The 23,332-nt window shown below is 45.2% G+C and overlaps 1 protein-coding gene across 1 annotated transcript in view; it reads right to left on the bottom strand.

Annotated features, from left to right (window-relative positions):
• Positions 1–8,591, bottom strand: part of LOC126251746 (UDP-glucosyltransferase 2-like) — a 63,633-nt gene extending 55,042 nt beyond the window's left edge. The window contains exon 1 of the mRNA XM_049952356.1: positions 8,485–8,591. The gene's annotated coding sequence lies outside the window, so the exon portion shown is untranslated. The remainder of the gene's footprint in view (positions 1–8,484) is intronic.
• Positions 8,592–23,332: the final 14,741 nt, after the last annotated feature.

Raw genomic sequence — 23,332 nt, 5'->3', positions numbered from 1 at the left:
ACTACTCTTGATGAACTGTGGTATTGTGTTGAAGCTGCATGGGCAGCTGTACCTGTACACGCAACCCAAGCTCTGTTCGACTCAATGCCCAGGCGTATCAAGGCCGTTATTACGGCCAGAGGTGGTTATTGTGGGTACTGATTTCTCAGGATCTACGTACCCAAATTGCTTGAAAATGTAGTCACATGTCAGTTCTAGTATAATATGAACAGCCGTTTATCATCTGCATTTGTTCTTGGTGTAGCAATTTTAATGGCCAGTAGTGTATCCTGCAACTCAAAACAGATAACGCCAAAGATAGCACATTGCGACAGAATAAGATCAGATTCTGATTAGGGAATCAAATAATGTCCTAATCGAAACGCACTCTTTGTGGCAGTTATTCATAGGCCTCTCAGTAACAGCAAAACTCAACACATGCTGTTTTGTATTTTCGTTAGAAAACAATCAATACACTTACATTATTAAATGGGGACTCCAGATTTCGGTGATTTCGAACAGATTGAAAATTCCTCAAAGTCACATATGCAAAATGGGTACTCCTACAAAAAAAAAAAAATGTTGCCCACTGTCAGTAGATATATTAGACATATGCTTGGAAATTTGTGGACTTCTCTTGCTTCATGCACTATGGAATAATAATAGTGTGCAATGGATCAGACCAGGCACAAGGAATATTTTTAGTGTGCCACCACTTCTATTGTTTTTATGTCATGCCGTCTTGTTCTAATCATCATAATCTGTGCACAACCCTTATTCACAGCACATCGGTTATAATCTGCTTTGCGTATTCCAGTATTTGTCAACTATTAGAGCTTTTCGCTTGTACTGCTTCTTGCAGTGCCAAATTAATTCTTCTTTGAAACTGTAGCACATCTCCCAACAATTTCAGTGACCCCAAAAATTTTGAAGAACTGATGTCCCCATTGCAATTACTGACAAGTTTTTTGCGTGCAGCTGATGTCCTGCACGCGTATCCTCAACTCCAGGTAATTTAAGTAAATTTATGTAACGTTCCAGTATACTGTTATTGGTAGCACACTGATTTACTTCTACAATCATTAAAAGAGAAGCAGGTCTAGGAGATGACGGCGCCAGTCATGCTTGTTGTAAGTTTCCCTGTATTTGTGCACATATTAGTGAAGATGACTTTTGTTTTGGGTGCTACAACAGATGGGTCATACGCTTTATTTTACAAGGGCTCTCGCATCCGTCATGTTTATTTCCTTCATCTTTCACGTTTAATTTAACACGTTCTAAACATTGCTGATTGGTTCTGAAAGCGAATCCATTGCCGCTGTCACTATTGGAAGACAATCAAAGACAAGGGCGCAGATTTTGCCAGTTGTTTATCTTGTTGGTGTTAGGTCCGAAGACGCTGGGTCTGTTATGGCCCAAGGACACAACCATATCCATCACAATAAGTCGCAGTGTTTTTCAAACTCAACACGTAAATTCTGTTCTCAACCACATGCTGTAAGACTTGTATATTTCTATTGTCTATTGTCAAACCATGACGTGCATATTTCTATTGTCTATTGTCAAACCACAGTTTATGGAAGATGTTTATATTTTATTAATAGGATTAAGTAGGCTTAATTAGTATTTGTCATTTTGGAAATAATTGTGGTAGCAGGGAATGTCTGCACCAAAGTATTGTTGGCGGGAGAGACAGCTCATTGATACAATTTTAAAAAGGGCGGGAGAGACCGCGTATGGATACATGTTAAGAAAAGAGCGAGAAAGACCGCGCATTGATACATTTTGTAATGGTAGCAGGGATTGTCTGCACCAGAAAGCATTGTTGGCGGGAGAGACCGCACTTCAGCGTTAGTAGGAAGTCAGTAGTAAACGAGATATGAAGCGAGTCGGTAGCTGGTCTGAAGCGAGAGGTTGAGAGGAGCGGTGTGCCTGCCAGCCACAAGCTATGATTTACAAGAGATTATAAACGGATGTCCAGAGACATCAGCTAACTATTATCATAAGAGGAACTAATATTATTGAATTATTAATTAATTAATTTTTTTTGAGAAACTCAAGACTACTGAAGGTATGTTTGCGCAATACTAGTTGTAAGATTATTGTAAAAAGTAAGTCCCATTTGAACGTTTGTAAAATAATTTCATTACCAACAGTAAATATTTGAAGAATCGTTTTCAGAATATAATTAATTTTTGCCAGCAATATTGCATTACTGATTATAACCCATCCGAAAAATATCAACATAAAACTTTGCAAAATTTTATTGTTGTCAAGAAAAAGTTTAACTATGAATTACGTAACTTCAGTCAAATTAATTAAAGAATAACGTCAGCTTTGCTATTAAAGAATAACGTCAGCTTTGGTAATAAATTCAACCACTTATTATGACAGCCCACCAGCAGCTAACAGAGTATAGTAAAACAGAGTAAGTATATTCATGTCGCAGTTCAATGTGGCAGTCAGATGGTGATCAGTAACAGTAAAAAAGGTAAGGAGCAGTTTTGGGTTGTTGCAGGTAACGACTGACGGCCACGACGACGACATATTCTATGTTTCGTCGAAATAATCAGCAAATCACTTTTAATACGCACCATTTAAATTTGTATGCGAAGATTGCACTTATTATTATTGAGAAAGAGAATTAATTTCAAAGGGAAGATTTCATGTGTTATTATTAAGCAAGAGACAGAAATCATAAGGGAAGGTTGTGTAACAAAAGAGATGTAGAGGAGACGGGAAGGTTTCAATGTTCAATCTGGTTGGGAGACTTTTCAAGCTATTCTACAAGAGGTGTTTGCTTGTTTGCTCCCTCTGTTGGCATTAGAAAAGTATAATGGTGTCCATCATTACCCATGGCGAGTTGCCTTGGAGACAACCAATGGCTGCCGGTGTATGGTGGTGGTAGATTTACGAAACAATTCAAAACAAAGGCCGCCTTCGAGTGACGCCTATTACAGTGCTGTGAGGTTGGATCGAGAGGTAGCGGGTTCGAATTCTCCTTTTGTAAGGAGAGGTTACAGCTTACAATAGCCGCGCGGGGTAGTCGCGCGGTCAAGGCGTCTTGCCACGGTTCGCGCAACTCGCCCCTTCGGAGAATCGAGTCCTCCCTCGGGCATCGGTGTGGGTGTCGTCATTAGCGGTAAGTTAGTTTAAGTTAGATTAAGTAGTGTGTACGCCTAGGGACCGATGACCTCAGCAGTTTGGTCCCAAAAGACCTTACCACAACTTCCCAACAGCTTACAATACATGATCACCAGGAAGAGCGCTGTCGTCCTAGGTTTTGTCCTGACCAGCTACATAGTAACTCATGGAGTGAAGGACTGCTCCTCTACCCGCGCGTGTTAATGCAGCCACTTCCGAGACTGGGAGGTATGTCGACAACGGGTCGAATCCGTCCGACGAGGAGTCGATGTGCCGGCCAGCCTGGACGTGGAGACGGTTTCCCACATCCCACTGGGTGAATACCGGGCTGGTTTTCATGTTATACCTCAGATACACGCTACACAAAGATATAAAACACTTTCTAACACTTGAATATAGATTTTTCTCTATGTGGAGGCCAATTGGGCACATTCCTACTGCCCTGAGAGGCGAATACGAGACTTGTGAGATTAGCTGTTTGATCTCCTTACACACTTACCCAACTTCGGCGCTGCCGCTCTGCATTAGAACGTAGTTGGACCATTGAACTAAGAGAGGGAGGGGGGGGGGACGAACATAATGCAATTGGAATAGAGTAGCTATCTATATGCAGGCGCCTGGTTTCAGCTACACCATTCCCTCAAATACAACAGCACTGACAATGCACTGCGCTGAGCACACAGCCACTCATCAAGATCAGCTCGCAGAAACTTCCGAGGCTGGCTTTTCTCTGGTGTACAGGGTGGTCCATTGATAGTGACCGGGCCAAATATCTCACGAAATAAACGTCAAACGAAAAAACTACAAAGGGCGAAACTTGTCTAGCTTGAAGGGAGAAACCAGATGGCGCTAAATAGGAACCCCCATTTTTTATTACATATTCGTGTAGTACGTAAAGAAATATGAATGTTTTAGTTGGAGCACTTTTTTCACTTTGTGATAGATAGCGCTGTAATAGTCACAAACATATGGCTCACGATTTTACACGAACAGTTGGTAACAGGTAGGTTCTTTAAATTAAAATACGGAACGTAGGTACGTTTGAACATTTTATTTCGGTTGTTCCAATGTGACACATGTACCTTTGTGAACTTATCATTTCTGAGAACGCATGCTGTTACAGCGTGATTACCTGTAAATACCACATTACTGCAATAAATGCTCAAAATGATGTCCGTCAACCTCAATGCATTTGGCAATTCGTGTAACGACATTCCTCTCAACAGTAGTTCGCCTTCCGTAATGTTCGCACATGGATTGACAATGCGCTGACGCATGTTGTCAGGCGTTGTCGGTGGATCATGATAGCAAATATCCTTCAACTTTCCCCACAGGAAGAAATCCTGGGACGTCATATCCGGTGAACGCGCGGGTCATGGTATGGTGCTTCGACGACCAATCAACCTATCATGAAATATGCTATTCAATACCGCTTCAACAGCACGCGAGCTATGTGCCGGACATCCATCATGTTGGAAGAACATCGCCATTCTGTCATGCAGTGAAACATCTTGTAGTAACACCGGTAGAACATTCCGTAGGAAATCAGCATACATTGCACCATTTAGATTGCCATCGATAAAATGGGGGCCAATTATCCTTCCTCCCATAATGCCGCACCATACATTAATCCGCCAATGTCGCTGATGTTCCACTTGTCGCAGCCATCGTGGATTTTCCGTTGCCCAATAGTGCATATTATGCCGGTTTACATTACCGCTGTTGGTGAATGACGCTTCGTGGCTAAATAGAACGCGTGCAAAAAATCTGTCATCGTCCCGTAATTTCTCTTGTGCCCAGTGGCAGAACTGTACACGACGTTCACAGTCGTCGCCATGCAATTCCTGGTGCATAGAAATATGATACGGGTGCAGTCGATGTTGATGTAGCGTTCTCAACACCGACGTTTTTGAGATTCCAGATTCTCGCGCAATTTGTCTGTTACTGATCTGCGGATTAGCCGTGACAGCAGCTAAAACACCTACTTGGGCATCATCATTTGTTGCAGGTCGTGGTTGACGTTTCACTTGTGGCTGAACACTTCCTGTTTCCTTAAATAACGTAACTATCCGGCGAAGGGTCCGGACACTTGGATGATGTCGTCCAGGACACCGAGCAGCATACACAGCACACGCCCGTTGGGCATTTTGATGATAATAGCCATACATCAACAGGATATCGACCTGTTCCGCAATTGGTAAACCGTCCATTTTAATACGGGTAAAGTATCACGAAGCAAATACCGTCCGCACTGACGGAATGTTACGTGATACCACGTACTTATACGTTTGTGACTATTACAGCGCCATCTGTCACGAAGCGAAAAAAGTGGTCCAACTAAAACATTCACATTTCTTTACGTACTAAACGAATATGTAATAAGAAATGGGGGTTCCTATTTTTAAAAAACGCAGTTGATACCCGTTTGACCCATGGCAGGGCCATCTAGCGGGCCAACCATAGCGCCATCTGGTTTTGCCCCTTCAAGCTACACGAGTTTCGTTCTTTGTAGTTTTTTCGTTTCATGCTTATTTCGTGAGATATTTGGCCCGGTCACTATCAATGGACCACCCTGTACAAGCGGTGCGAACGCAGCAACTACGGTGGCGGCTTGGACTGACGACTGAAGACAACAGTCCGCTCTGAGCATGCGGTGTTACGTACTGGACGAGCGGCCCTACTCTTGTCGCACGTCGCAGTGGAGTGACATCTCTAAATCAACTCTTCAAGACAATGTCCAGAATGTTTTGAAGACAAAAAACATGTGCAAAGTTTGTCCTGCTCACTTTTAATCCTGAACAAAACCAACGACGAGCGGATGGCTGCCGCGACTTTACTAAAGTTCAAAACACAGCCAGTCCTTTACTAGAACAAATTATCGCAAATGACCAGACTTGGTATTATCTGTCCGAACCTGCCACAAAGCGACAACGTGCAGAAATTCACATGAAGGATCGACGCTGTGCAGTCATAATCGATAATCAAGCCACTGTGGCGAGCGACTTGAGTATCATTCCAAATAAGAACTTTTCTGACAGCTTCACACAGCTGTGTGAACATTCTGAGCCTTGTACTCAAGTTGCGGGAGACTATGTAAAGCCCCTCAAGCAATAAAATCAGCAGCTAAACAGTCCACTATACATAATTAACCCAGTCCCGTACCTTTTTGGACTGACTATGGCTTCAAACTTTTTGCACATACTATGCTCAGGATAGACGACGATACCTGTCTCAGTATCGCAGAATATCGCTCAAATACAAAAATTACTTACAACTTGGCGTACGGTAATTTTCTTAGCGCAATGTTCTCGGATATGTATTAAAGCCCATAATTGGTACATTACATAATTGTAACGTCATTCTGAAAGGTGTGAGGAATATGTAGAGGGCCTGTGTAAAGGAAACCAACTTGAAGACATTATCATGGTAAGGGAACAAGAAGTAGATGAAACCAAGAAGATACATTGTGAGCATTTGAGAGAGCAATGAAAGACCTCAGTCGAGACAAGGAAACTGGAGTATAAGTAATTACTTCAGAGCTATCGAGATCCTTGGTAAAACATTTTACTACTTAGTATTCCACCTAGTACGTAACGTGTATGAGACAAACAAAACAGCCTCATGCTTCAACAAGAAATAATTCCGATTCCAAAGAAAGCAGGTGGGAATATTATAGAACCATGAGTTTAATATCTCACTGTTGCAAAGCATCGACGCGAAGTATTGGGAAGTCTGGTAGAAGTCGACTTCGTGGCGGATCAGCAAGGATTTCGATGAAATGATGGAACAAGTGACGAAATACTAATCCAATGGCTTATGTTAAAGACAGACTGCAGAAAGGTAAACATATGTGTATAGAATTTGTAGATTTAGAGGGGCCTTGAAGCAATGTTGACTAGGACACAGTCTTTGGAGCTCTCCCGTTATCAAAGATAAAATACGCCTAAGGTTTTCTACAACTTGCACAGAAACCAGACTGCAATTATAAGAGTCGAAATACATAAAAGGGTAGCAGTAATCGAGAAGGGAGTAAGACAGAGCTGCAGGCTGCGTCCAATGTTGTTCAATCGGCACATTGAACGGGTTGTAATAGAAACCAACTAGCGATTAGGAAAGGGACTTAAAGTTAATGGAGATAAAAAATTGTTCAAATGGCTCTGAGCACTATGGGACTTAACACCTGAGGTCATCAGTTCAAATGGTTCAGAGCACTATGGGACTTAACATCTGAGGTCATCAGTCCCCTAGAACTTAGAACTACTTAAACCTAGTGGCCGAGCGGTTCTAGGCGCTACAGTCTGGAACCGCGAGACCGCTACGGTCGCAGGTTCGAACCCTGCCTCGGGCATGGATGTGTGTGATGTCCTTAGGTTAGTTAGGTTTAAGTAGTTCTAAGTTCTAGGGGACTGATGCCCTCAGAAGTTAAGTCCCATAGTGCTCAGAGCCATTTGAACCATTTTTGAACTTAAACCTAACTAACCTAAGGCCATCACACACATCCATGCCCGAGGCAGGATTCGAACCTGCGACCGTAGCAGTAGCGCGGTTCCCGACTGAAGCGCCTAAAACCGCTCGGCCACTCCGGCCGGCAATGGAGATAAAATAAAACTTTCAGATTTCAAGCAGACATGGTAATTCTGACAGAGGCGCTAAAGATAGTGGACAATCATTAGAGCAGAATGCATTGTGTCCCCAAAAGCAGCTTTAAGATGGATTCAACAAAACTAAAACAATGGAATGAGAATGTAATCTAATTAAATCAGGCGGAGCTCAGAGAATTACATTGAGAAATGAGACACTAAAAGTAGTAGATGAGTTTTGCAATTTGGACAGCAAAATATTTGCCGATGTTCGAAGCAGAGAAGATATAAAATGCAGACGCGCTGTAACAAACAAAGCGTTGTTGAGAAAGAGAAACTGGTCATCATTTAATATTTTTTGTCTGGAGTGTATCCTTGTACGGAAGTTAAACGTGGACGGTAAATAGAACAGACACGAAAGTAAGAGAAGTTTTTAAAACCTGACTTTACAGGATACTGGAAATTACGGGTAAGGAGGTAGATCAGATAATTAATGAAGACATACTGAATCGAAGTGGGAAAACAAGACGTTTGTAGCACAGCTTTATTGAAAGAAGGAATAGGTTGATAGGACACATTCTGATCATCAAATATTGCTTCATTAAGCAATTTGGGCGTATAGCAATAAGAATTGTAGAGGCCTGGCTTGACTAAAGAGGTTCGAGTGAATGCATGTTGTATTTAGGCAGAGATGGAAGGACCTGAACGCATCAAACCATTCCTCAGAATGGAGAACACAACAATAATGGCAATCCACTCCAGTGTTACAGGAAGTACGCACGTGTGGCACTGTTGCTGTTGTTATTGTTGCTGCTGCTGCTGCTACTGCTGCAACTACCCCAGCAGTGTCTGCTTCGCGGTTCGGAGCGGCACTGACCGCTGTTTATCAGACGATAGGAGGTGCCTCTCTCAGCCGTGCTGTGGCCTTGGCGCGAAATGAGTTACGCCACTGAGCGCCGCCGCTCTTCACTGCGATATCTGCTGCCGTGACGTGGTCGACGTATACACTTTAACTGCTCCACCTGCTTATGTTAAGCAATCACCTAGACTGCAACTAACAAGGCGATACACACAGACAAGAGATAACGTCTGAAATGAGAAGTAGTGGGGAGAAAGAACATCATTAGTTCAGGTCAAATTCCTAACCTACACCATGCAGACGGCAGTTTGAGTGACAAGTCAAAAGGCAGAGAACACCAGGGCAAAGCAGGCGGGGATCAGGCCATAAATTGTTATAGCACAAGTCGAAGTAACGAATCAAAATTTTTGTAGTACGTACGTAACTGTTGCTGTGGTATCGTTTGAAGTGCTCCATGGAAGTGAGACAGGACCGCTATTGTGTTCTGTCTACATAAATGATCTATTGAACAGGGCAGGCAGCAGTCTACGACGGTTTACTGATGATGCTGTGGTTTACAGGAATATGTGTTTCAAATAACTTCCGGGAATTCAGCCAGGTAACACTTTCAGCAACCGCCGGTATTTCGGAGGGAGAACACCCCCCGCCATTTTCAAGGCAAACTGCAACGGACAGGCAACGTACATGCAAATTTAAAAAATTTAAAACCTCAGTTCTCGTACTGATGCAGGAAAGATAACACACACACTGAACACTAGTGCCACCAAAGATGACCAAAGTCAGAGATATCGATAGTGAGACTACAAACTCGGAGGTGAGGTAGCATTGACTCTGTCCCACTGTTTTTTGACAAGGGAGGGAGCCGGATTCCAAACAGAGTTTAAACAAAAACCTCCATCCCTGTTAGCGAGGTTACTCGCTAATTTAATCTCAACTGCCTCCGTAATAACACAGTCCCAATAGCTGGACGTGCATGCCAATATCTCCGTGTTAGTATATAACATGGAGTGACCAGTATCCAAGCAATGTTCGGCAATAGCAGATCCACTTGGCTGCTGTAATCGTGTGTGCCGTTTATGCTCAGTACATCGGTCCTCCACGGTCCTGATGTTTGACCAATATATGCCATGCCGCAGCTACAAGAAATGCGATATACACCCGCATTACGCAGACCAAAGTCATCCTTAACAGAACTCAAAAGCACTCTAATTTTATATGGAAGTCGGAAAACACATTTCACATAGTACTTCCGTAAAATACGGCCGATCTTGTTGGAGGTGTTTCCTACGTAAGGCAAAAAGGCGGTAGACTTACGTGTACACTCAGAATTGTCATCGATCACCCGATGTACAGTTGGCCGATAGCGCAACGCACGTTCGATCTGTCTATCACTATAACCATTTTGAAGAAACTTAACTTCAAGATGGGACAGCTCAGCTGGCGAAGACTTAGCGTCAGAAACGACATGTGCCCTGTATACCAAGGTACGAAGTACCCCTTCATGCTGAGCCGGATGGTGACAACTATTAGCCTGTAAGTACAAGTCGCTGTGAGTACGTTTCCTGTAGATTGCATGTCCCAATGATCCATCATCCTACCTCCTGACCAACACGTCAAGAAAGGGGAGGCAACCATCCTCTTCCACCTCCATCGTAAAACGAATATGTGGTCGTTGAGTAACTGTGGAATGATACAAGATGACTTAGACAAAATTTCTAGTTGCTGTGATGAATGGTAGGTACCTCTAAATGTAGAAAAATGTTAGTTAATGAAGACGGATAGGAAAAACAAATCCATAATGTTCGAATACAGCATTAGCGATGTAGTACTTGAAGTCACGTCGTTTACATGTCTGCGCGTAAGGTTGCAAAGCGACATGAAACAGAATGAGCATGTGATGGTTGTAGTAGGAAAACGGAATGGTCGACGTAAGTTTATTGGGAGAATTTCGGACAGCGGTTCATCTGTAAAGGCTGCCGCATATGGGACACTAGTGCGACCTTTTCTTGAGTACGGCTCGAGTACCAAGCCTGAACTGAAGGAAGACAGCGAACCATTTCAGTCTGCTAAGTTTGTTACCAGTAGGTTCGAACAACAGGGAAGTATTACAGTGATGCTTAAGGAACTAAAATAGGGTCCTTTGAGGCAAGGCGACCTTCTTTCCCAGTGTTGCTATTAAGAGAATTTAGAGAACAGGCAATTGAAGCTGACGGCAGAACGCTTCTTCTACTGTCACCAACGTACATTTCGCGGAGGGACCACGGAGATAGAATAAGAAAAATTAGGGCTCAACGGAGGCCGTTAGACGGTAATGTTTCCCTCGCTTGTTTGTGGGTGGAACGGGAAAGGAAGTCCCTAGTAGTGGTGTAGGGAACCCTCCGCCACGCACAGCACGGTAGCTTGCGGCGTCAATATGTAGATGTAGGTGCTAACGCTTTCCTTAGACGATAAGGTAACTGGTTCGAATCCTGATTTTGGGAAAAAGTTTTCACCGCTTGATTTTTTTCCTGGAAAGATGAGCAGCGTTGGTGATGTGAAATTCCTTACCACTACATTATGCGTCATACCGCCGTTTAAATTCCTGTCACTAGACCTAGCATCACACACGTGTTTAAATTCCACAAAATTCTGAAGAATCTCATTGAATGGTGGTGTGGGAGGCTGTTATTTATTTGTACGAGGGCGGTTTGAAATGTTCACGGAACGAAATAGAAAAAAAGTACTTACATCACTGAAACTTATTTATATTTTTCAGTGTAGTCTCCTTGTAGACTATTGCACTTGGTCCAACGATGTTCCAGTGCCTTGATCCCATCTCGAAAATGAGGACTGCAAAATAGTTGTCAACTCCGGCTATCACTTCTTCGTTTGAAGTTAATTTTCGTCCAATGGAAAAAATTTTCAGTTTTGGGAAGAGATGGAAGTCTGACAGAGACATATCAGGCGAATAAGGCGAGTGTGGCAACAGTTCATACATTAGTTCATGTAATTTTGCGATAGCGACCGCACATGTTTGCGGGCGAGCATTCTCCTGATGGAAGATGACTTTCTTCCTCGCTAAACCTGGCATTTTTTCGCGTATCTGTAGTCGCAATTTGTCCAGGAGGTTAGCATAGTAATCTCCAGTGATTGTTTGCCCAGTCGGGCAGAATCCCCTTCGCATCTCAGAATACTGATGTCATGACCCTTTCCGCCGAAGGAATTGTCTTTGCTTTCTTTGGTGGCGGAGAATCAGCGTGTTTCCACAGCTTTGACTGTTGTTTTCTCTCTGGGGTATAGTAGTGCATCCATGTTTCATCCATGGTCACAAACAGGCGCAAAAAATCTTGTTCGTTTCTCCTAAAACGGACCAAACATTGTTCCGATATGTCCATTCTCATGCGTTTTGATCCAACATCAGGAGTCGCAGCACCCATCTTGCAGATAGTTTCTTTTCATTTCTCATTCTTCAGTTAAAATGTAATATAATCTTTCAGATGACATCTAGCAAGCGTGAGCAATTTCACGCACTTTCAATCGGCGATCCTCCACGACCATTTTGTGCACTTTTGCAATGATTTCTGGAGTAGTGACACATCTTGGTCGACCACTGGGCGGATCACATCTAAGCTCCCCGACCGAATTTAAATTCATTTGTCCATTTGGCAACGGTTGAGTATGAAGGACCAGAATCCCCCAGTGTATTTTGGAAATCAGCATGAATGTCCTTTGGGTTCAAATAGCTCTGAGCACTATGGGGCTTAAAATCAGTGGTCATCAGTCCCCTAGAACTTAGAACTACTTAAACCTAACTAACCTAAGGACAACACACACATCCATTCCCGAGGCAGGATTCGAACCTCCGACCGTAGCGGTCACGCGGTTCCAGACTGCAGCGCCTAGAACCAGAATGTCCTTTGTTTTCATAGCTTTCTTTATGAAGTACTTAATCACAGCAGAATTCTCGATATTTCCATCTTCGCAAATCACTACGCAGGAACAATAACAGAACCACGTCACCGCCCCAGCTCTCTTCCAAGAGCACTGACGTGGCACGTGTTTACCGGCAACAGCACAATGAAAACCACGTGAACAACTAGTTTCTCTAGCGCTGACCTCTCGTGGTGATTCCGACAAGTTTTCAAACCACTCTCACATATGTGTTTTCTATTTGTGGAATAACAGTAAATACTTTTCAGAGTTATCGGTAAAACCAGACATGTATTATTGGAACTTTATAAAATTATCAATACTTACCTCTAAATGTAGATAGGACTATCGATATCCTTGGAAATGACAGAGGACAATAAAATTCGAGCTAAGAAATTTCGTTGAGCCTACACAATTATGTGGATATTTGTAACAAGATACACTACTGGTCATTAAAATTGCTACACCAAGAAGAAATGTAGATGATAAACGGGTATTCATTGGACAAATATATTATACTAGAACTGACATGTGATTACATTTTCACGCAATTTGGGTGCATAGATCCTGAGAAATCGGTACCCCGAACAACCACCTCTGGTCGTAATAACGGCCTTGATACGCCTGGGCATTGAGTCAAACAGAGCTTGGATGGCGTGTACAGGTACAGCTGCCCATGCAGCTTCAACACGATGCCACAGTTCGTCAAGAGTAGTGACTGGCGTATTGTGGCGAGCCAGTTGCTGGGCCACCGTTAACCAGACGTTTTCAATTGGTGAGAGATCTGGAGAATGTGCTGGCCAGGGCAGCAGCCGAACATTTTCTGTATCCATAAATGCCCGTACAGGACCTGCAACATGCGGTCGTGCATTATCCAGCTGAAATGTAGGGCTTCGCAGGGATCGAATGAAGGGTAGAGCCACGGGTCGTAACACATCTGAAACGTAACGTCCACTGTTCAAAGTGCCGTCAATGCGAACAAGAGGTGACCGAGACGTGTAACGAATTGCGCTCCATACCATCACACCGGGTGATACGCCAGTATGCCGATGACGAATACACGCTTCCAATGTGCGTTCACCGCGATGTCGCCAAACACGGATGCGACCATCATGGTGCTGTAAACAGAACCTGGATTCATCCGAAAAAATGACGTTTTGCCATTCGTGCACCCAGGTTCGTCGTTGAGTACACCATCGCAGGCGCACCTGTCTGTGATGCAGCGTCAAGGGTAACCGCAGCCGTGGTCTCCGATCTTTATCAAAGTCGGAAATGTAATGGTACGCATTTCTCCTTCTTACACGAGGCATCACAACAACGTTTCACCAGGCAACGTCGGTCAACTGGTGTTTGTGTATGAGAAATCGGTTGGAAACTTTCCTCATGTCAGCACGTTGTAGGTGCCGCCAGCGGCGCCAACCTTGTGTGAATGCTCTGAATAGCTAATCATTTGCATATCACAGCATCGTCTTCCCGTCGGTTACATTTCGCGTCTGTAGCACATCATCTTCGTGGTGTAGCAGTTTTAATGGCCAGTAGCGTATTTCTTTTCACTAAAGGCTAACTTTCTCATTACCAGAAAGCTGTGCCCCCAAAAACACTCTACGGACGCGGTTGACACATTTAATAACGCGACTCTTTTGGCATAGTTTTCTCCCCCTCCTTTCCTCTGTCATTTCCCTGGGCTCCCTCTTCCCCCTTTCCGTCCTGTTTTCTCCCCACTAACCCTCTCCCTACCTCCCTTCTCCCCCCCCCCCGAGTCCTTTTGTGTTCCCCTCCTCTGCCTACCCCACTCCCTGTCGCGTCTGCCCAACGCCCCCCCCCCCCCAACCCTCTTATGGGTCCTCATCCTCCATCAGCTCCTTTCCCGGCTCCCCCCCTTTTTTATTTTCCCATCATCTGTCCAGTTTCCCCCCACCTGCTCTCGGCTGTGGGATGTCACATTTGCCAACTTTTTAGTGCAGTGTTCCAGTGACCGTTCAGTGTTGTTCGTCTTTCTCGTGTTGCGAACAGAAACCATGCTGTCGCTGGGTGTGAATTTTATGTCTTTTGCCAACAGAAACCAGACTGTCGCCGTGTTTTTTTTAATTGTCTGTCTATTGTTTTACCTGTCTGCTTTGTATGTATTTTCTTAGCGTCATCATCCCTCTGTTCTTTGTTTTAAGTTCCACGATTTCTTTTCGCCATGTTACTCTTTAAGTCTCCGATTTTATCGCCTGTTTTTATTATTTATTCTCTTCATCTTTCTAACAAAGTCTGTAGGCTGAAGAGCGGCATACTAAGCTGCTGCCAGCCCGCCCCCTTCGGGGGGAATCGAAATTCAATAAAGGAAAAAAAAAAAAAAAAGTTGGCATAGTTAGCCGGGAAATCTCACGGTGTGCGTTCAGTTAATGTGAGGAAGGGTGCTCTTCCGCGCACATTGACCCCTTTCGTTGCGGACACGTGAGATTTGTGGCGTATGTGTATTTTTAGAGTGCAGATGAGTATAATAGATGCGTGTAGTGTAATGTAATGTTTGTGTTGTACGATGATGATGAGAGAGGGGAGAAGGTGTTGCCGGCACATGATTTACTTCTCTCGCATAGCACCAAAGGTGTCGCCGAGCTTAATATCTCCAACTGAGAAACGGATCGCCGTCAACAGAGTAACTTGGCTTCACATCATGAGCCACTGCGAAGAGGTTTGGAATTAAATCCAGGACACTGGAGAAAACACTGCTCAGGAACTTCACGGCACCTACCATTGCCACCTAAATACCAGCAGTGAAAATTTCGTCCACCACCAGGATTCGAACCAGGTTGACTCGGAGTCGAGCGCCACAACACAGGCGTGGGCAAGCGGTCTCGCCTGCGGAGGCCGGTAAATGGTGCATGATTAACTGATTAAGCATCAGTATCGCTGCCATAGAGAAAACAGAACGACGCATCGACACATGTTGAGCATAACAGTTTTGGACAGAGACTAAAAAAAACAAAAAAAGAAAAATCTGAAATCTTACAGCTAGCATTAATGAATGACCCACAATCGAGAAAATACAATGTGGTAGTAGTTAAACTTTAGGTACATGAGCCAGTGTAGACGACAAAAATATTTATTGTATGGGTACCAAACTTCATAGGCATGATGTTCAGAATATGTTCTGCAGAATTTGTGTTGTTAGTGGTGTTAGTGTCATGACTTACCGTTAGGCAACGGTATTGGTGCGGTGGCGTAGTGTTCAGTAGGGTTCAAACACAAGCGTCAGTGTGCATTACAGTTGCAGACAGTCAACATGGGTCTGGACAAGGTGAGCGGGGCATTACTCGTACAGATGTTTTATCAAAACATCAGCAATGCTGTTCGCGAGTATCGAAGCATTAAAGGAATATGGACAGGTGCTCTTTCCGCACCGGAGTTGAAGAAGGTGATTCGGAAGTTGGAATTCAACGGCGATTTGGGAATTGCTCCTCGAGAGGCCGACGGCCAATTGCGCCACAAATTTTTGAAGAAGTTTCTATTACCATGGCTGAGAATGTTGAAAGCAATGTGCTATCTGCAAGCAGTACACGAGCGGTGTCACGACATCTTAACATGCCACAGTCTACCATTCGACAAGTATTGCGCAATTGTCAAATGGTTATATCAGGTGCTGCTCCAGGCTGTCGTGCATGCAGATGGTCGTCTGTTTGTAACCTGCAACGTAAATATGGTGCGCAGTTAGCAAATATTACCCTCTCTCGTGCCAATTCAAATGTGATTCTTTCAATGGCTTATTCGTCACTTGTCCTCAGTACGTCCTTACAAATGTTTCCACAAAGTTTCATTCTCCTACGATATCACGTTTTTCGTGGGGCTTTTCTCAAGTAAGGAAAATTTATTTAAAACCACGCTGTATTTTGCTTCATAAACGGGAGGTGAGAAGCAAGAGTACGGTGGATCTCACCGCAGTCGCTCTTGACCCTCTGGTAACTGCACGGACTACGTAAAGACAGAAGGCGGACCTTTGACTATGGAAAATTCGTCGTGAACTGGAGGCTAACGATCACGTCTGTTTCAACAAACGTTATTCATTCGTTTCTCCATTTCTCAGCTAAAAAAATTGCTCTTTCAATCTGTCATGTCCTGACATAGGTGGGAGAGGGAAAAAGGGGTTGCTGGTCAGTCTGCGCTCCCGAGCGGTACAGAGCAGAAGGCAGAAGGACAATTCACAGTGAAGGCATTTGATTGTTTTCTTCTATCTGAACCAACACTGCTACAGGTATTCTCTAGAAATGCAGGTGGTAAGACTCGGTAGGGAACTCGTTGTGGAGACTCTTGGACAAAGAGGGTTCTGAAATAGTTGTTTATTCCAGACAGGGCTAACTAATATACTGGGGGCTAGTTCTAGGGTTAGAAAAAAAGCATGAATAACACTGTTACAACATAAGCCAGTGCAGAAGTCCCAGGAGTGGATGCTAACCACAGTAGCAAACACTAGCAGCATCTTAAGGCAACAATTTAGTTGCAAAACAAAACATAATGAATGTGACACTGTTCACTGAGGCACTCCAAGTGAGAGAGAGCAGACTTACGCGGAGCTGGACCGAGGTTGGAGTCGACGGACGCGGATTCGGCGCCCAGATCGTCTGACTGAGAACTCTGCCAAAATGCGGAATCTAGGGGTATTAAAGAGCCGCGTGGGGACACTGTTTTTCCCCACTTAAAGCTATCCAGCCAATCCCGTAGGTCTCTTGCAGGTGCCCACCAATCGTGGTTTAGCCAGGTCACCTCTACTGCTCCTAAGGCGGGGATGTTAATGCAGTTGCACTAAGTCCGTATTTGGTATCAACATTGTTCAGCTGAAAGCTAAACGCAACCGCTCTGCCAAATAAGGCTTGCAACATTATTGTTATACGTCATTTAGCCCCGCCCCTCGGGCTCCCCGGAGTAGGGACTGCTGGGTCAACAGTTTTTGGAGTTTTCGCTCTCTTGCTAACCCTTGTGAGTTTACTGACGTTGCTGTTCTCAGGGCTGGTATCAAGCTGGCTTTGTACACTAGTACGTGCCTGTTGGTGACAAAGTTCTACGGTTACAACCTACTACAGCTTCTAGACGACATATGAAGTTACATGTTAAATCTTTGAAGAGTAACTAACGCCCTGGGACCCCGTCTGGGGCGTCTGCATTTTCACAAAGCTCTCCCCTTACGGTTTACTTCATGTAACAATATCTCTCCTTGTTTCGTCTGCCCTCAGCATCGTCTCTGCTTCCGCGCTTTGGAACGCCTGTCCTCCTTTCTCACAGCTTGAAGATAACACTATAGTAGCAAGGAATCATCAATATATTACAAATCGTGCCACCACTTATGACCAAGATACGCCCATTGTATTATGCAGCGTTCCAAGCCTCAATGGAAAAGACATTTGCAGCTGTTTGCAGTAAAATACGACTCCTGTGCTTGCATAGTATCGCTGTAGATATTTCGTTAGCGAACGACTAACCACAACAATCAGTCCCGGATCTCTGTCGTAGGAAACAACACGTCCGAAACGTGTGACAAAGGTACGAAAAGATTCTTCGGAAATTCACACACTGATTGTATTCGTATTTATCTGGTGTATCTGGTGTAAGTTAGTTGCCTTCAGCTATGCGAAACGAATAACTTCGCATTCTCACATGCAACTTATTTATACCGTTACAAAGCGGCAGGTAAATGGTAAATCTAAGAAATACATGTAACAATGACCAACAGTCAAGCGCTCAAGGTGACCCAAGTGATTGTGACATGACTTACATTCCCAGTCATTGATATGTTGAGAAGTGCAAGAAGCCTTAAGTAATCTCTGAGGTGCAAATGTTGTAATCTTCGACGGGATGTAACCGGAGCAATTCAAATTCTGTGGATCTGGCTTGCTTTCTTCTTCAGCTGCTTAATGGAATCAGGTAGACTCTCATCAAACTTCAAAAAGGCTACTGTCTTATCACTACAAAACCGAAGAAAGACCTACACCTTATACGAAGGCGCAGACCTTTTGCATTGTTCTCTGCCATACATACACTCCTGGAAATTGAAATAAGAACACCGTGAATTCATTGTCCCAGGAAGGGGAAACTTTATTGACACATTCCTGGGGTCAGATACATCACATGATCACACTGACAGAACCACAGGCACATAGACACAGGCAACAATGTCGGCACTAGTACAGTGTATATCCACCTTTCGCAGCAATGCAGGCTGCTATTCTCCCATGGAGACGATCGTAGAGATGCTGGATGTAGTCCTGTGGAACGGCTTGCCATGCCATTTCCACCTGGCGCCTCAGTTGGACCAGCGTTCGTGCTGGACGTGCAGACCGCGTGAGACGACGCTTCAACCAGTCCCAAACATGCTCAATGGGGGACAGATCCGGAGATCTTGCTGGCCAGGGTAGTTGACTTACACCTTCTAGAGCACGTTGGGTGGCACGGGATACATGCGGACGTGCATTGTCCTGTTGGAACAGCAAGTTCCCTTGCTGGTCTAGGAATGGTAGAACGATGGGTTCGATGACGGTTTGGATGTACCGTGCACTATTCAGTGTCCCCTCGACGATCACCAGTGGTGTACGGCCAGTGTAGGAGATCGCTCCCCACACCATGATGCCGGGTGTTGGCCCTGTGTGCCTCGGTCGTATGCAGTCCTGATTGTGGCGCTCACCTGCACGGCGCCAAACACGCATACGACCATCATTGGCACCAAGGCAGAAGCGACTCTCATCGCTGAAGACGACACGTCTCCATTCGTCCCTCCATTCACGCCTGTCGCGACACCACTGGAGGCGGGCTGCACGATGTTGGGGCGTGAGCGGAAGACGGCCTAACGGTGTGCGGGACCGTAGCCCAGCTTCATGGAGACGGTTGCGAATGGTCCTCGCCGATACCCCAGGAGCAACAGTGTTCCTAATTTGCTGGGAAGTGGCGGTGCGGTCCCCTACGGCACTGCGTAGGATCCTACGGTCTTGGCGTGCATCCGTGCGTCGCTGGGGTCCGGTCCCAGGTCGACGGGCACGTGCACCTTCCGCCGACCACTGGCGACAACATCGATGTACTGTGGAGACCTCACGCCCCACGTGTTGAGCAATTCGGCGGTACGCCCACCCGGCCTCCCGCATGCCCACTATACGCCCTCGCTCAAAGTCCGTCAACTGCACATACGGTTCACGTCCACGCTGTCGCGGCATGCTACCAGTGTTAAAAGACTGCGATGGAGCTCCGTATGCCACGGCAAACTGGCTGACACTGACGGCGGCGGTGCACAAATGCTGCGCAGCTAGCGCCATTCGACGGCCAACACCGCGGTTCCTGGTGTGTCCGCTGTGCCGTGCGTGTGATCATTGCTTGTACAGCCCTCTCGCAGTGTCCGGAGCAAGTATGGTGGGTCTGACACACCGGTGTCAATGTGTTCTTTTTTCCATTTCCAGGAGTGTATTACGAGAGCGATTGATCATAAACACAACAGCACCGGCATATTGAAGCATCATCCTTTTGAGGAAGCTGCCTTTTCCTCAATAATAACTGCAGTGACCAGGTCCTCTCCTTAACCACTTATTTCGAAACTGGATTCGAGAAGGGAGAAAATATATTTTTTCTTTTTCTAGGGGTTTCTCGAATGTACAGCTCAGACTAGAGAAAGGGACTTCAATGAACCAGCATAAAAATCATCACCTTATTAAACGATGCGTGAGCAAACACCCGTTCCAAGTTTACTGCAACCACATATAGTTCCACAACATGAACAACGATTTACGTCAAAATTCGCTTCTCTGTCCAAAATTGTTTAAACTCTAGAGCCAGGACCTACTACGGATTGGCTCTGGCCAACAGATACACAGGATGATCCCCTGATGATGACACAAACTTTCAGGGATGATGGAGAAGGGTAAATATATCAATTTGAGGTAATTGACCCTGGCCCAGAACCGACTGAGTTGAAAGTTATGTGCGAAATTCGTTCTGATACCCTGGCAGTGGAATATATGTACCCGTACTGTTGTTGGTAAGATTTTAGCGTAGGCAGCCCCGACCTACACTGAATTGCACATATTGCAGATGGTGAACTGTGTACTGACATGAGCAGTCGCGGTATACAACTTCTGTACTGTAGCAGACTGCAGTCTGTGTTTACAAGTTGAAGTACTATCGTCGACTAGCCCTAATCAAATAGGCTTGCACACACTGAAGGAACTTCCAGACATGATTTTCGAGTATGGTCACGCGAATGGAATTAGCAGACAAACACAAAGTTTGTACGGCACCAAATAACCGCGTAGAAGACATTCGGATGACACCATGTGTCCAAAACTGTTCCAACGATTATGTGGAGCAGGGCAATTGGTACCACAGTACGACGACTACACGCACTCCCAACAAAGAAGACGCAATGTTTGCTGGAGTGGATAGGACTCCTGTAACCAGCATTCGAGCAGTTGCACGTAAAAAGATTGTTTCGCTGAGTAGTATGTGGTGAGTACGAGGTGCTATCCAAAATTTTCGGGACTGGTGCTGCCATCTGTTGAAAATCTTACCTTCGGTCACCATCACCCTCGAATTAGTTCCCATCCGCACGTAAACACCGGCCCCAGCACTTCTGCCACTGGTCAAACGTTTTCTGGAAGTCCTGTTCTTTGAGGGTATTTATCACCGCCAGCAATGCTTCTTGAATCCTCTCTAGAGTGTCGATCCGACAGCCTTTCAACTTGAGTTTCAGTTTTCGGAATAGCGCGAAGTCGCAAGGTGCCAAATCTGGCAATTATGGTGGGTGGGGTAGAACCGCCATTTCGTTTTCTGCCAAAAAGGTCCTGATGAGCAAGGACATGTGACAGGGCGCGTTGTCGTGATGCAGCAGCCAGTTCCCTTGACGCTAATGTTCGTGCCGTCGTAGCCGCACGTTTTCACAGAACCATCGCAAAACGTCACAGTAATATGCGGAATTCACTGTTTGGTTGGGTGGGACGAATTCTTTGTGCACAATTCCCTTGGTATCGAAGGAAGCGATGATCATCCTCTTCCCTTTGTTCCTCACCTGTCTCGCTTTTTTGGGTCTTGGAGAGCCCAGGCTTTTCCACTGGGATGATTGTTGCTTTGTCTCTGGGTCATAAGCGTAAATCCAGCTCTCCTCGCCGGTGATATCGCGTGACATGAAGGTTGGATCGTCAGATGCGGTCTGACGAAAGTCCGTGCACACTTCAACATGCTGTGCCTTCTGATCGGCAGTCAAGATGCTCGGCACAAATTTTGCGGCGACACGATGCATGCCCAATTCATCAGTCAACATTCGTTGATATGTTCCATAACCAATACCCACTTCATCCGCTAGGTCTTGAATGGTTTGATGTCAATCCGCACGAACAAACTGTTGAAGTTTGATAACAATGTGTGGCGTTGTGCGGCTAACAGGCCTTCCAGTGTGAGCATCATCTTAGACGTCTGTACGGCCGGCCCTGAACCGAGCATGCCACTCAAAAAAAATGGTTCAAATGGCTCTGAGCACTATGGGACTCAACTGCTGTGGTCATAAGTCCCCTAGAACTTAGAACTACTTAAACCTAACTAACCTAAGGACAGCACACAACACCCAGCCATCACGAGGCAGAGAAAATCCCTGACCCCGCCGGGAATCGAACCCGGGAACCCGGGCGTGGGAAGCGAGAACGCCACCGCACGACCACGAGATGCGGGCTGCCACTCAAACACACGCGTACGGCTCGTGCTCTGTCCCCCAAACACTTGTTGAATCATTGCAAGGGTATCCGTAGCACTTTTCCCAAGATTCGCACAGAATTTGATGCACACGCGCTGTTCGGTTCGCGAATCCATCATAAAATCGCCACACACCAAACACAGTGTGTTACGGAAATCACTGTGGACACGCAACACGTCCTCTCAGCTGAATTTCACTCCCCACACTGACTCATCAGATACGCAGCTCTCACGACCTAGTGGTGCAAAGATCTACTACTCCTACTTTCCAGATGGCAGCACCAGTCCCGCAAATTTTGGATTCCACCTCGTATTACGGGAAATGCAGCCACACCCCTACCACCCACAGAAAGTGTAAGCTTTGGCTCCTGCATTGATTTCGAATCTCGTGTCGTGTTCACCCAATGGTTCCTGCGTCGCCCTACAATCGGTCCTCACTTTCCTGCGTATTTGCCTTTTACGGGTGAAACCTGTTTTAACAGAGATGAAATGTTAAACAGTCGCAATAGTCATATCTGGATCAATGAGAATACCCACACTACAGTTCTGAAGAGCCATCAACACAGATTATCAGTCAACAATAGGGCAGATGGTCAATGATTACCTACTAGGCCCGTTTCTTTTTCCTTCGAATTTATATGCACAAGTGTACACAGTGTTCATTAAGTGAAATACTACCCAGGTTCCTGGAACATATCTCACTTATTCGTCAACGAGTGTGGTTCCAACATAATGAGGTCCCACCTCACTTTGGACTCAAGGTTCGTGAACACTACGCTCAGTCATTTCTTGAAAAGGAAATAGGAAGTGGATGTCTCGCTTCTTTCCCAACACGCTCACCTGATCTCATCCCACCTGATTTCTTTTTCTGGAGCTACGTGAAAAGCGTTGTGCACGAAACGCCTGTCGAGACTGAAGACGATCTCCTGCCAACAATTCTCGCTGCCTGCGGCACTGTTCAAACGACAACGGGGATATTAGTATGGGAACGACAAAACTTTACGCGAAGATGCCATGTCTGGATTGACCTAGGTGAACAACAACAGTTGTAAATGTAACATCTTTCGCAATTTGTGCAGGTAAATGGAAATCATTATTACTGTATGGAAGACTTAGGATTTTCGATCCCTCTGACACAAAGTTAAGTTTGCTGTTACTAGCC

The sequence above is a fragment of the Schistocerca nitens genome, chromosome 4 (genome assembly GCF_023898315.1).
Source record: "Schistocerca nitens isolate TAMUIC-IGC-003100 chromosome 4, iqSchNite1.1, whole genome shotgun sequence".
Lineage (NCBI taxonomy): Eukaryota > Metazoa > Arthropoda > Insecta > Orthoptera > Acrididae > Schistocerca > Schistocerca nitens.
This window is presented reverse-complemented; position numbering and strand designations above follow the sequence as displayed.